This window comes from Sander lucioperca, chromosome 2 (genome assembly GCF_008315115.2).
Source record: "Sander lucioperca isolate FBNREF2018 chromosome 2, SLUC_FBN_1.2, whole genome shotgun sequence".
NCBI classification, from domain to species: Eukaryota; Metazoa; Chordata; class Actinopteri; order Perciformes; family Percidae; genus Sander; species Sander lucioperca.
Genome location: NC_050174.1, coordinates 25,403,689 through 25,416,684, shown reverse-complemented (window position 1 = coordinate 25,416,684; position 12,996 = coordinate 25,403,689). Strand labels below are relative to the sequence as shown.

At 41.7% G+C, this 12,996-nt stretch overlaps 1 protein-coding gene across 20 annotated transcripts in view; it reads left to right on the top strand.

The window, feature by feature from the left end:
• The window catches only part of arvcfb (ARVCF delta catenin family member b), a 269,067-nt gene that overhangs the window by 79,002 nt on the left and 177,069 nt on the right, over positions 1–12,996 (top strand). For 2 of the 20 annotated variants that reach the window (XM_035995486.1, XM_035995485.1), the window contains exon 1: positions 7,231–7,463. The exons of 16 other annotated variants lie outside the window; for them this stretch is intronic. The gene's annotated coding sequence lies outside the window, so the exon portion shown is untranslated. Of the gene's footprint in view, positions 1–7,230; positions 7,464–7,551; positions 7,571–12,996 lie in introns of those variants that run through there. 2 more of the 20 variants (XM_035995526.1, XM_035995528.1) reach the window with 2 other exon arrangements.

Here is a 12,996-nt window from a genome sequence, read left to right as displayed (position 1 = left end):
GATGCGAGAGAGCACATATGTGAAGTTGCAGTGACAGATTCCAGAGGTTGTAATCACTGAGTTGTGGTTGTGATGGAAAATGAACCAGAGTAAAAAAAAAAGTATACGAGTAAATGTTGCATTATACGTTTGCAGCTGTCATTGTGTTCATGTAAATATCAATCTACACACTTGTGAATATTTTTTCTGTAACTTCACATTCAGAATACAGGTGTGTGAACATTTTCTACAAGTGCAAATTTCAACTTACAAGTTCAGATTTTTTTTACAAGCTCTCATGTTTTTTTTCTTTGTATGACTTCAAATTCAGATCACGTGTGTGAATATTTTTTACAAGTGCAAATTTTATTTTTACAAGTGCAAATTTTAACATACAAGTTCAGATTTTTTTATTCTGCAAGTTCTCACATTGTATTCTACAAGCTCTCCCGTTTTGCACCATATTTACCTTCATATAAAAAGGACTTTCAAAATCCAAATGTGGAAAATGGCCTCCTTAAGATTCCGTCAATACTCACTATGCACCTCTTAGGTGTAAATCTTTGATTTTTAGCTTCATTTTCTGCGGTTTTGTTTTCTGTTTTTGTGCGATCAGCCCCTTTTATTAAAGAGTTTTTCACAGGTGTTGCTGGGATGCATGCCAGCATTGCTCACTGTCATGGAGACACATGGTACTCAAGCATGTGGCGTTGTTTATGAGGGCAGACATGCAGTAGTTCAATCAATGCCACTTACGTCTCGGCTCATTTCTTCCTCCTCCATCTCCTCCTCTTTCTCCTCCTGATGGTTTTCTTCTCTTCCTCCACCTGCAGGTGCAGGATCATAATTTGCTTTGCTAACACAGCTTATACACACAGAGTAATCCTGCTGTTGTCCATATTTCGGTAACGGTTTTATTTGAATTATGCTGCTAAAATGTTTATTTGATACTGTGTACTGTGAGTTTCACGGTCGTCATAAATAAACCAACTATTGGACTTTTGCTATCAACCCTGCCTCATTTGACTGTGTAGTGGTTACCTTTAATAAATAGAAAATTAGGTAGAGACTTCCGGCAATTTTACTTCATGTTTGAAAAGAAGTCCCAAGTTATTTTTTCATAAAAGTGGCTTTAGCAAACTGCCTACTTAAGACTCCACTGCATTTTCTAAATGTATTACAGAACTAGTGTGTAGGATTTAGTGGCATCCATGGTCATGATCAACTGAATACCTCTGCCCTCACTCCTCACTTTTCAAGAGTGTAGTAGAACCAACAGTGGCCTTCAGGTAACCTTAATACGTGAAAGGCCCCCGCTAGAGCGGGTTTGTCCATTCTGGGCTACTCTAGAAACAATGCAGACACCGTGGAAGTGACCCGCTCCCTATGTAGATATGAAGGGCTCATTCTAAGCTAACAAAATATATATTATACACTAATGAAAACATAATTATGAACATTATATTCCATTTCTGCCAATAGATCCCCCTAAATCCTGCACACTGTCCCTTTAAGTGTGTCTAAACACTGTGACATTGTCAGCAAAGGCATGCACAAGATTCCAACTTTCTTAATTAGCTATGATGTGAGTGGAGCAACACCTTGGTTAAGATCATTTTGAAGCTGCAGATTTAATTTTGAAGGTACACTTTTGCAGGCTACACAGGATACACAGTCTAAGTGTGTTTGATGCTCTAATTAGCAACCCTGTCTCCCAGAAATGATGTTTATACTACTAATTTGCAGCGGTACTGCAACTGTACCCACTCCCAACAGTGATGCCCCAGGGTCCTGGAGTGCACATGTACATCACTGCAGCAAGAGGGGAAGTTAAACTACTGGAGGTCAGCAAAAACATGATTTGCAAAGATGGTGGTATTGGTCAAAGGGGACATATCATGTATAACTTTGGGTATCTGGAGTGCCTACCAACCCACAAACAGTGAAATAAGAAACCAGTCAGTTTTTTTGTGGGCTGCCTAGATCAGAAAACATGCGATTTAACAAGCCATTTTGATTTGGCTCCCCTTCCTATGTCACATGCAGGCTTATTAAAATATCTGAGTATCCCCCCCATCTGAGTATCTCCACCACGGCTTAAGAACTACCTTTGGAAAAGTGCATACATTTTTCTTGCAAGCCAATCAGAGCAGACTGGGCTTTTCATGTGGGTGGCTTAAAGAGACGGGCACTAAAAGGAAGCATTTCAGACAGAGGGTGAATACAGGTATATTACGATGGACACTATGAGAAAAAGAATGTGTTTTTTGAACATTTAAAGCATGTAAACATGTTTGAGTAGAAACCCCAAATACAAGTACAAACTTGGTCTCCAGTGTTTCAATCATGTGCTTTGCATGGCTGCCTTTCTATGTCTTCTGTGTGGTACAAAAAGTTAGCCCTTTCTTAATTCAAATAGTGTTTCCCAGACAGCAATTACAGTATATTTCCACCATAACCTATTTGGCAAAACAAAAGTCTGTATTGCCTAATTTCACATGCCAGATAGTGAATATTGTGTAATGATGATGAGTCAACATGAAAATTTCCCAGAACAGGGGGTAGTAATTGTTGCCATATTTGACAATGAAAAGAGTATGTTGTTTCCATGCTGCAGTAACAACAGGTAAAGGAAATAACAACCAAACAACATGTCAGTTCTAGAAGGTCATTCAGTCAAACACAGATCCATGTTGTTTAAATGTGTGCAAAAAATATAACTGTCTGTATCGATCACTGCTGAAATAGGCCAGCAGCTGTTTGAAGTGCTTGTAACTGGGAGTTGTGCACACTGTTTGACATTGGAATAAAAGGGCTGTGTTTGAATAGCCTGACAAGCCAGACCCACATCAAGATGTAGGGTCTGGGAACTCAACCATTGGCAGGGCTCAATCCGAGGGGCGGGATAAACGGTTGTCTTTCAAATTCCCTCTGCACGAAATAGGATAGCGCTACAACCAACCAGAGCAACGAAGAAGGTAGCAGAGCGAGTTGATAGATTCAACTTTTGCCGTATCCGGTCGGCAAAACTCTGAACACATCTTCCTTTTTTAAGAATGACTTCAGTGCTGTTCTTTGTTCTTTTCTCAAAGAAAAGCTTAACTCAAGTCTTCCAGAAGACCGCTGTTCGCCAGCAGCAGCAGCCATAAGTCCGCCCACCGACTCTACACACGATGTAATTGGCCTGACTAGAGTTTGTTTTTTTTTCCAGCTCGCAAGCCAACGGAGAGTTGCAAGACGACCCTGGCTGCAAATTACATTTGCTGCCGCTAGGGTGAGTCTAGATTTCTAGGCTAGTGTTTGAAGTCATCAATAGCTTAATTTCCTCTAGAGCTGGTTACTTGTGGAACAGTCTGATCTTAGTAACATCCGTTTGCATTATAGTATTTAGTCACTTTAAGGAGACCTGTTATATACTGCTTTCGGGTTCATTCTTGTATTTTGTGTTGTTATTAGAGCAAGTTTACATGCTTTAACTTTCAAAATTAAAAGAAATGTTCTCATACTGCCCATGGCTGCTGCACCTGTATTTACCATGGATGTATTATAAGAACTGGATACAGCATTCGTGGCAGAACCCTGTTTATTCCTATGAGAGTTGCTCATCATGGAGCCAAAATCGCATTTAAAATTACCCAGATGATCGGCACTGCTTCCGCACTGTGCGGCCCATAGAGCAGGTGCACGAGAGACTCGTGGCCGAGCTGGCTACTTCCAGTTTAGCACTCCTCTAACTTGAATGGGGATTAAATTTATTAATCATGCGGCTCTTCTAGACTTTCCAGATGTTATCGGACTGAATGGATCAAATTCAGATAGTGACACAAGTTATTTTGCTGGGGTTGTGATGCTCAAAAATTTATCCACTGATTTACAGACGTCTCTTTCGCCATGTAGGTCTAAGGGAAAAAGTATTTTTGGGCGTTATGTGATGGGCCCGAAGTTGTAATTCCACTGTTTTGCCGCTTCCTGGGAGCCTGGTATTCACTCTGTCTGAGACGCTCTTTTGGAGAGCCTGTCTCTTTAAGCCACCTCCCGATAAAGCCCAGTCTGCTCTGATTGGTCAGCGTTTCAGGGTCTCTGGAGGCGCCACATCTCTGCTCTGCTGTACAGTCAGCTGCAACGAGTATATAGCGGTACTTTATCACTAATAAAGGCTTCCAAACCAAAACCTACACAACCGGACATGTTCCAGCAGGAACCAAGATTACAGATTTCCTTGACGTTAGCATGTAGCTACGTGTAGCAGTGTATGTAATGTATAGACTGCAAGAGAATGCCTGCCTGGAGCAGATGACCATATATGGAAAACGTCTCAGTATGATGTCATACCGAACGGAGAGTAGAAAAAAAGAGTTGAAACCAGTGCATTCAGAACAGTGTGAAATCTGAGGTTTGGGCTCACAGGGATTTCTTTTAAATATGTTTACCTCATTATTTGGAGCTTTGGCCACATTTAATATGATCTAATATTTTAATGATTGGACATAGTAACATTATACTGTATATGACAGGAAGGTCTCCTTTAATATTTGAGTGTCATAAAATGTAACCTCTTAAAGTGTGACTCTAATAGTTCTCGTGTGTGTGTGTGTGTGTGTGTGTGTGTGTGTGTGTGTGTGTGTGTGTGTGTGTGTGTGTGTGTGTGTGTGTTGCGTTGCCAGGGTTCCAACACAGTCTGTGTGAAAAGAGCAGTGATACATTTTGTTCCAGGAGTGGGCATTGCTCTGACCCCAGAGGTGAGCCGAGGCAGTGCAGGGTCAATCAAGATGTACCACCTCAGCTGCACAATCTGACACACCTAATGAAGCTATTTATAATGGGATTTCTCTCTCTCCCCACGTTATCTGTGGCCAAGCAAGCTGGCTGCAGCAGGGCTGAGGCCAGCTCATCACTCCACCGTTCTCTCTGTGTCTTCTGGGCGCTGAACAAATAAATGATCACATTAGGCTGGCTGGATTGTGGCTGTGACGTTAAGACCGTTTGTTACAATACGCCAGATCGATGATTTGTAAAGAACACCACTGTCAGCATTATAATCAACACATCCATTGCTCCAGTTTGGGACAAGATGAAATTCATTCATTAAAAACCATGTAAGTTAAATGAATATCTTACCATTTTGCTATTTGCTTTTTTGATTAGAGTTAAATGAAAAGACTACCACTCTCATGTCTCTACAGTAAATATGACGCCACAGTGAGCAGCTGATTAGCTTAGCTCGCAAAGACTGGAAACGGGTAAACATTTGGTAGCACCCAAGTAATACTGGATTTCTCTGTTAAACATATGAAGACAAATTGACTCTTTAGTACTTTATTATTGTTATGAACGCACCAGGCTATGCACTTTTTCTGTTGTCTGTTTTCATCACCACTGGCAACTATTAAAGCTGGATTTAGAGTTGTGTGTTAAAGCCACGGAGCCTAAAGGCTGTTTTATGCTTCTGCGTCAACTCCACGCCGTAGCTACGCCGTCATTTCCGCGAGCGAAAGAGAGAGAGCCAGTTTATGTTATGTTAGCAAGCAAACTTTAGCACAACTGCCCACAAAGTACTGCTTGCTGGCGAAGTGCTAATTTCAAAACGTTACTGACATAGACACTTTACAAACGGATAACCCCGTCATTGTAACAAAATATGAGTTTATTTGCAAAGCTTATTTATGTCAGTGAACTAGCATGTTGCTACTCCCCACAGTAGGCTGCTTGAAACACCAACTATCAACACACAGGACCAGTTGACCAATCACAGTCCTTGCGGTCTGCGTCACCTCGACGCGAGGTTACACATTTTTGGAGGTGCACGTCGAGCTGCGGCGGAGGGCTCGGAGAGGGGTTCGCGGCAACGCAGAGGGGTCTGCGGGGGTACGCCGTTGAGTCGACGCAGAAGCATAAAACAGCCTTTAGTTGACGTGCACTTCTTCATAAAGGTAACTGCATGTCTGAGCTACAGCAGCAACAGACATTGACTGATTGGTCAGCATTGGCTGCTTGTTTTCTCCAAATTTCTGATGCCAGGGGATGGTTGAAGACAACATTATCAGTTTCTTTTCAGTAACAGCAATGTCATCTCCACTGCGAACCTTCTGCTCGCCACTCTCTGCCACAGTAAATTAAACATGCCGACTGCACAGCAGTAGTGACACAGCTTACAATATGGCCATAATCAAATGATTAGAGTTTAAGTGCTCTCTTGTTTTGAAAGGACATTTTATCTCTCAAGCACATGATTTGATATTTAATAGCTTTGAATTGATGCATAGAAAGTATCAATTCACATCAACATATCACCCCGCGCCCCCAAACAGGTAGTGATATGAGTGTTTGTTTGCATTGATCCCAGGCTTTCCCAGTATTCATTTTTTTTTCCTGTGAGGTCTGCGCCCACCTTCATGAGGCTCTGCTCATCTCTGAGATATTTAATTGCAGCTTAAAATCGCCAGCCTGCTTCACCCCATTGTAGCTGAGGAAGCACTGTTTAATCACCCAGATAGTGCTGAGAGATTCTTCCGGGCTTTGCATAGATTATGAGGACATTACCTAGAAATGATACAGAGAAATGGTCTATGGGTTTTTAAATACTCACTGGAGAGGCTCAATCTTATGGTCCTTTATATTGGCAATTTTCCCTTTTGCCTATATTTGTCCATGTACAGGCTTTGTATACTTTGTGCTTTTACACACACTGACACTTGTGAGCTGCTCTTCTAAAGAATGTGCACGTTCAGGTTCGGTGCCTTGCTCAAGCTCAAGTTGAGCCAGGAGAGTGTTGCAGTAAAAAAAAGCTGCACTCTGCAAACTCTGTGCCAAAGCTCGAGCAGATGAAGCACTGACAAAGTTCCTGACATTTCCTTTTTTGCTGCGTCAATTTGTTTTTGTCGACGGTTAAATTTTGGATGAATTTCTGTCATGCACCGATGCTGAAGGTTTTGTCGGAGCGCTTGAGGTAACTTCAGGTCTCTCCCATCAGTGTCAGTGGGAGTTGGCAGCAGAAACGACGCCCGCCTGCCTCTCTCTCACTCTTATTGACATCTCTTCGCCTCTCGATCCCTCCTCTCTTTAACGCTCCCGTTTGTCAGCGTTGATGCATGTTTGTCACATGATGCCTATCGCCCAGCAGCGGGCCAGTTTTCCATCCGGCCCGATAAGCTGCAAACACCAGCCAGAGAGCACAACAAAGGAAGGATGCTAATCTTTACAAAGGGCATTTTTTTTATTTTTTTTTTTTTATTCATCACTCGGACTCTGGTAAACACTATCAACAATAGCCTTTTTGTAAACAAAATGGCCGGTATTAGCTTTTCAACAGAATAGTTAATGATTCATTTGGGTAAACAAGGATTTAATTGTCTCCCAGAGTGCAAAGCCCTGACATTGGATGTTAAATTATAGCTATAAAACTCTGGGCAGCACGGAGGTGCATCTCAGTGCCAAGCTGGCATAGACTGTGGGACCTGTTTAATTCTAATCTGGACTGGATGGAGGTAAGGCATGTTCACCACATTGATCTGAGACAAGAGAAGAGCATAGGCTATCACATAGGGACAGTGGTGGAATGTAACTAAGTACTGTACTTTAGTACAAATTTGAGGTACTTGTACTTTGTTTTCATGCCACTTTCTACTTCTACTCCACTACATTTCAGAGAGAAATATTGTACTTTTTACTCCACTACATTAATCTGACAGCTTTAGTTATTAGTTTCTTTTCAGACTGATCTCATGAAATAGCGTATGTATGACACGCCAATTCATATGCCATTTTTGGCGTGTTATCAAGAAGCATACTCTCTTTTTAGCGTGTTTATCAACGCCGTTTGGCCTCCATTGACTTACATTACCTTGCGATTGCGTGTGAATTTATGCCGTGGCGAGTACTACGAAAGGGCGAAAATCCGCGTAGGGAGGTTGGTCGGGGTGGGGGATGGGTCAAACAACACAGGACTTTCACCCAGGAGACTGGGGATCATGTCCCGCGTCACTTTCTTCTTTTCCTAAACCCAACCCGCGTGTCACGTTTCCTAAACCCAACCGTAGCTTTTCTATTTTACTAAACCCAACAATATAACGGCCTACAAGTCATCTGAAATGATTAGCCGATTAAACACTTAGTTGATTGACAGAACAGTTTTGATAGTTTTTCTGCATTGAGTGCTTTATCTTTTAATACTTTAAGTACATTTTCCTGATGATACTAAACATTTTTACTTAAATATGTAAGTACTTAAGTACAGAATATTTTTTGCAGTGTGTTACTTTTACTTAAGTAAAGGATGTGAATACTTCTTCCACCACTGCATAGGACTAACAATGATTTTGTCGACTTGTCGATTAGTTGGATTCATTGACAGATCTGTAAAAAACTGAGTTTCTTGGCAAAGAATCATGCAAAAGCTCCACTTTAAATCTTGTTTTTACCACAGATGTGCTAAAAAGATTCTTTGATATGTCATTCAGCATAAAATAGGATAAAAAAAAGACTAATTGACTAAAGAAGAAGACCAAACCAACCGATTAGTCCACTGATCAACTAAGAAAGGACAGCCCTAATCACTAATATTAGTTGTGTTATTTTAATGGGAGGTTTATTATTTCATCTTGGACTTGTGAAAAAGTATAATAATCAAAGACGTAAAATAGTCACTTTGATTTTTGGAAAACACGCATCACCTTTGTTTGACAGCAATGACATTTTGATTCAGCTAGATTGATTCAAGGTATGAGTCGGCAAACACTCAAAGGTTAAAAGTGTGTGTGTGTGTGGGGGGGGGGAGTAGATGCAGGGTCTTGGTCCGAGACTCTGTCATCAGTAGTGAAGGAGCAGAGCAGGCAGACCTGTGCTGAAGAGTGAGGAGTGATGGATTAAGGCTCCCTGTCTGGCAGAGTGACAGCGGGTGTTACTCTTCCATCAGCCCCGCTCGTTCTCATCGGCCTTCCTACTACCTGCCACGGCCCCAGCATGCACACTGAGAGAGAGAATATCGATACAATATAAATGAGAAGATCCTTAGGGTTCTCCACAGTTTTAATCCCTCCATCACCTTCTACCTCTGTGGCGTGTTCAGTGGAACTGGCGATAGCAGCACCAGACCAAGCAGGCCGAAGTGGATCAGCCTTCAGCTGGAAGAGCTCAATTTGCAGCCAGAATCTTTTGGAATAGTTTCTTTAAAGTGCTCAAATTATGCTTTTTGGCTTTTCCTCTTTCCTTTATTGTGTTATATATCTTTTTTTGTGCACGTTATAGGTTTACAAAGTGAAAAAGCCCAAAATCCACCCCAAAGGGACTTACCATCTCCAACAGAAAACACTGTTCACAAACTGCTCCAAACAGCTCTATTGTAGTCCAGCCTTTACTTCAGAGACAAACGTGGTCACTTTGGAACACACGTTATAATGCTCGCCTAGCTGCTAGCATGGCACGCCCTCATACTCTGCTTCTGACTGGCTAGTAGTCCTTACCTAGGTACTGTCAGGGTACACCCTCATACTCTGCTTCTGACTGGCTAGTAGTCCTTACCTAGGTACTGTCAGGGCACGCCCTCATACTCTGCTTCTGACTGGCTAGTAGTCCTTACCTAGCTACTGTCAGGGTACACCCTCATACTCTGCTTCTGACTGGCTAGTAGTCCTTACCTAGGTACTGTCAGGGTACACCCTCATACTCTGCTTCTGACTGGCTAGTAGTCCTTACCTAGGTACTGTCAGGACACGCCCTCATACTCTGCTTCTGACTGGCTAGTAGTCCTTACCTAGGTACTGTCAGGACACGCCCTCATACTCTGCTTCTGACTGGCTAGTAGTTCTTACCTAGGTACTGTGCATGTGCGACTCCACACACAGGGTGAAAAGAGGAGCTGCAGCAATGTGCAGTACAAGAAAAATATGGTGTTTTTTGAAAAGTAAACCATGTAAACCTATTCTGATATAACCTCTAAATACAATTATGAACCTGAAAATGAGCATAATATGAGCACTTTAACTTAAGTATTGGACCGTTGGGGAAAGTAACACTAAAATATAGTATATCTTTTTAGTAAATATTTAGTATTTCACAAAAAAAGCAAAGATTATATGAAAATTACCAACATAAACACAAGTTAGTTTTTGTTTCTTTGTTTGTATCCGATTAAAGAAATACAGGGTTCGTACGTTTTGAAAAAACCTGGAAAAGTGATGGAATTTGAAAAATGCAAATTCCAGGCCTGGAAAGGTTTTGGAAAAATAAAAAGACCCAGAAAGTTTTGGAAAAGTCATGGAATTTTTTAACACAGCATAATCATATGTGATTAATAAAAACATATTGTTTAATAAAAAATGTATTTCACGTCGTCTTAAGCCCGAGACACACCGAGCCGATAATTGGCCGTTGGACAGTCTGACGAGGTCAGTGACTCGAGTCTGTTCGGTGTGTTATGTGCCGTCGTCCGTCCGAGGGGTTGTCGGCCTTCATTTTGGCCGATTTTACATGTTGAATCGGAAGGCGGGCACTGCCGGTAGTCGGACTCAAATGACCTATCTGATTGGTGTAGTGCTAACCAGGAAACAAGGAGCGTGACTAGAGCCTCTCAAAATCTGACGAAAATCTTTTAAACTGACCTTTGTCGATCTGAAATGAAGACAGATTCAGCAACTGCACGGCCTATTTCTCTTTTAAAATGTTTTCAGAAACACGTTTCGGTGAACTATTTTAGTACAATATGAGATCGTATTCTGAACAAGCCGCCATGACAGTCTGGCTGTGAATTTCCGGAGAAACCAGACCCACGTCCCACGTCCAATCAGCTGCCGGTTTTCATTTTTGGGCGACAATACAGATTAGCGCTTATGGAGACGTATTACGTCTCGTTGCTTTGGTGTGTTCCGAGGCATTTTTTTGACCAACTCGAGTAGACTGATCAGTCCGACTGCCTTTTCTGCCGAGGGTCGGCCGTCTGGTCGGTGTGTCACGACCTTTAACCTTAACGTTCTATTTGGGGCATAACGTTCAGTCGAATTGAAATGCCAGGAAAGTGCCAATTTAACAATGTCTGGCTTCACTTGGACAAATACAAGACGTGGCTCGAGAAGGTCCAGGACCCAAGTAAAGTGAGATGTGGACTATGTTCTAAGATCATTGGCATCTCTAATATAGGAGAAGCAGCGCTAACTAGCCATGCTAAAGGCGCCAAGCACCAGGCAGTTGTGGCTGCGCGTGAAGGCTCGAGCATGACCATCACTAGCTTCTTCTCTCCTCCATCGACATCCACCAACGTTACGCCGATTGCAGGTTCTTCCATCACGAGTCAGACTCAAGGCACAAGACAAGGGACTTTCTCCAATGTTACTAGACAAGATGCATTAAGAGCCGAGGTATTGTGGGCGTTAAAAGTCGCAAACTCCCACTATTCTTTTAAATCGTGCGAGGATGTCAGCAAACTTTTCAGCGTCATGTTTCCTGACAGTCAGTTGGCAGCCAAATTTGCATGTGGGGAATGTAAGTGTGCCTACTTATGTAATTTTGGATATACATAATCTACATTTTCAGGAATACATAGTCATGGAAATTTGCCGAAAAGTATTGGTTAAAATGTGTATGAACCCTGGAAATAGTTTCGGCAAACAAGCTTATTCACTTTCTTGCCGAGAGTTAGATGAGAAAAATGATACCACTACATCTGTACGGTAAATCTGAAGCTACAGCTTAGCTAAGCTTAGCATAAAGACTGGAAATGGGCTCCAGACATTTTTTTTGTTTTTTAAATAACACTTTTATTTAAAATGTACAAAACAAATATGGCAATCATTCCTTTCGATAAGTACAAAGAAGTACAAAGAATTTGCCCAATGGCATACAAGCATAGTAATCAAACACAACCATCTTATAATACAAGATAGCAGGTTCCAGACATAAGACTGGTATCAATCTTCTCATCTAACTCTCGGCGAGGAAAACTATTACACTTATTTCTAAAAAAACAACTGACAAAACAAACAGTTCCTTTACATTGTTGTATTGGTACTTTTACTTGAGTAAAGGTTGTAGAGGGTGTCCGACTGGCATCGTAGCAGCCACGACTTCATGTCTGAAATGTCACAGTCCAACAAGTTGTGCTCAAAGGTCTCTATTTTAGCAGGTCTTCATATAGGCCACGCACCGCAGCATGTGGTAAGTGTGGCACCAACTATATTGAAATAAATGAACTCTTCCTTAGATTATTCATTGTTGCTTTGTATTACTCCCTGAAAATATGCAAAAGTTGCATAATTGAGTCATGTAAGGTGGTGGTGTGTAATCATACATGACTAAAAAGTTGACAAGGGCCCCTTGTGAGATGCTGTAGCTGTTACTTTGTAATGTTCTTCTAGTCTCCAGTGGCCAGTTCAGGAAAGTAGGCCTTATACTTGTGTTTCTAAAAATAGCCGCTTTACTTTACCAGAAATGTGGTGGTGGCCAATTACATTTGGCTGAATTCCCATCCTGCACCGGGGGAAAGTGCAGTCGTTTCAATTGCCAAAGCGTCACTCAGCCGCTGTTAGAGGCTTCGACTGATTAGTAATTGCGTTTTCAGTTCAGAGCTTTCTGAAGTTTGTTAGATGTAGATGTTATATTTTGGAGATGTAATTACCACTTCCTTTTTTGGGGGGACAGAAGTTAATTATCAAGGCTGACTTTGTGACGGGAAATGTAACTGTCAGGTCAACAAGTGTTGACCTTCATGCTGGAAGTCCACACACGCAGTTTTAAGCCTCACTTTCCATGAATGGCTGTGCTTTGGTTGTGTGTGTGTTTGTTTTAACTACCAGTTGACTGCAAATAAACTTAAAAGGATTGTCAACAATGAATCAGTTGTTCTCCCCTGGAGTTTTTAACTGCTCGCTACTACTAACTATGTCCTTAATTACACAGTAATGAGTATGAACGAAGTGTTTATTGTGGTGTAACGAACTGTGGCTCATAGGGAAAACAAAAAAGGGAGGCAAAGTGGGAAGCATCTCGGCCACCTTTAATTCAGCGTTGTTGTAGCAGGGATGTAGTGCA